Source organism: Nelumbo lutea, chromosome 5 (genome assembly GCF_056320005.1).
Source record: "Nelumbo lutea isolate HS-2025 chromosome 5, American lotus-T2T, whole genome shotgun sequence".
Classification (NCBI taxonomy): domain Eukaryota; kingdom Viridiplantae; phylum Streptophyta; class Magnoliopsida; order Proteales; family Nelumbonaceae; genus Nelumbo; species Nelumbo lutea.
In genome coordinates this window covers 66,883,851-66,886,102 of record NC_142688.1, presented here as the reverse complement: position 1 = coordinate 66,886,102, position 2,252 = coordinate 66,883,851, and the positions used below count along the sequence as shown (strand labels likewise).

Below are 2,252 nucleotides of genomic sequence, written 5' to 3'. Positions count from 1 at the left end.
TGTTATTTGGGCTAAAAATGGGCCTTCCTTGCTGGGCCGAATTCTCCTCATAGCTAGGCTTTATTTTCTTGGGTTTTCTCAAGGAATTCACTTGCTCTTTTTGGGCCGAAGTGCTCTCTCTTGCTTCCACGACCGGGCTGGACTGAAATTGGTCTTTTTGAACCTTCTTTTCTTTCCTTTTTCCTTCCATTTCTTGGATTGATTATCCCTGAACCTATTCTTAGCATTAAGCTAAATTAAGGCAAAAATTAATAAAACCGGCATAAAAATCCATGCTAAAGTCCTCAAAAATTATAGATAAATTGTAAGTTCATCAATTCATCAATTGTCAATTCAATGGCATCAATCATAAAACAAGAATTATCACTAGAGGGTGCATGTTTCATAGCATTAGACATTTTAAAAATTATCTCCTCATCTTGTATCCTAAGGCTGAGTTGTCCTTGTTGGACATCAATCATTGCTTTCCTGGAAGCCAGGAAAGGTCTCCCTAGGATAAGCGGGACCTCCACATCTTCTTGCATGTCTAACACAATGAAATCAACTGGAAAAATGAATTTGTCAACTTTAACTAACACATCTTCTATGATTCCCCTAGGATGTCTAATGGATCTATCAGCCAATTGTAATGCCACTCTAGTGGGTTGGGGTTCATTCAACCCCAATTTCTTGAAGATAGAATATGGCATTAAATTGATGCTAGATCCCAGGTCACATAAAGCTTTTTCAATTTTTAAACTGCCAATGGTACAAGGAATAGTGAAACTCCCTGGATCTTTGAGTTTCTGAGGTAGTTTGTTCAGAAGGATAGCAGAACATTCCTCATTTAATGCAACTGTAGCCACATCTCCCAGTTTCCTTTTGTTTCCCAATAATTCCTTCAAAAACCTTGCATAGTGTGGCATCTGGGCTAAAGCATCAGCAAAAGGAATATTAATATGTAAACTTTTAAATATTTCAAGAAACTTACCAAATTCCTTCTCCAATTTTTGTTGCTTCAGCCTGTTAGGGAATGGAACTTGTGGCTGTTGGTCCATCCCTTGTTGTGCTTCTGGTTGTTCCGTCTTCTGTTGTCTAGTCCCAAGGCTTGTTTCTGCCTTGGGTTTAGCCCAATTCTTCTTTTCTACCTCAAGCAACTCTTTTCCACTCCTTAAGGTAATAGCTTGCACCTACTCTCGTGGATTCACTTCAGTGTTGCTTGGAAGAGTTCCCGGCAGTCTGGAAGAGATTAATTGTGCCAATTGCCCCACTTGGTTTTCCAGGTTTTTGATTGAGGCTTCCTGGTTCTGGAACCTAGTTTCTGCACCTGCTATAAATTTTGTCATCAGTTCCTCCAAATTGGATTTTGGTTCAGGCTGATGATAAGTCTGGTGGAACGGCTTGGAAGTATGCTGATTTGGCCAGGACTGGTTTGAATGTCCCCTCCATCCTGGATGAAAAGTATGGTGACTCTGGTAACCCTGTTGTCTTGACGAATTGCTGACATAGTCAACTTGTTCAGTAGATGGTCTGAACTGATTGCCAACTTGGCAGTCTGTACTGATGTGGCCTCCCCCACACAATTCACAATTAAGAGGTTGCACATGCATGGCAGCTATCTGCATTTCTTTTATTTTCTTACTGAGTGCTCCTATTTGTGCAGATAGTGCTGTATAAGTGTCAACATTATGCAAGCCTTGCTGCTTCCTAGTTTGAGTTCTTTCCGAATGCCATTGATAGTTGTTGGCTGCCATTTCCTCAATAAGTGCATGGGCAACCTCAAGAGTTTTATTATTTATGGATCCTCTGGCTGCAGCATCTAATATGGTCTTATTTGAGTCAGTAAGACCATTATAGAAAGTCTGCACTTGCAGCCAAATGGGGAGGCCATGGTGAGGAACTCTCCTTAACAGCTCCTTGTATCGTTCCCATGACTCATATAAAGATTCCCCCTCTTGCTGGAAAAAAATAGTGATGTCATTCCTCATTTTAGCAGTTTTAGAATGGGGAAAATATTTAGAGAGAAAACGGCTGGCCATTTCATCCCACGTAGCTATTGATCCTGCCGGTAACGAATTCAGCCATGCTTTGGCTTTATCCTTCAAAGAAAATGGGAATAACCTCAACCTAATGGCGTCATCACTTACCCCAATGTGTTTGAAGGTGTCACAAATTTCTAAAAAGTTAGAAATGTGTGCATTGGGATCTTCGTGGGCCAATCCACAGAATTGCACCGTGTTTTGAATCATTTGTATGATGGCAGGTTTGATCTC

General features: G+C 40.7%; 1 non-coding gene across 1 annotated transcript; it reads left to right on the top strand.

Annotated features, from left to right (window-relative positions):
• The first annotated feature begins 1,863 nt into the window (after nt 1-1,863).
• On the top strand, nt 1,864-1,970 carry LOC148852768 (small nucleolar RNA R71). The gene has a single exon (XR_016100008.1). It is a non-coding gene; the product is annotated as a small nucleolar RNA R71 (small nucleolar RNA).
• Nucleotides 1,971-2,252: the final 282 nt, after the last annotated feature.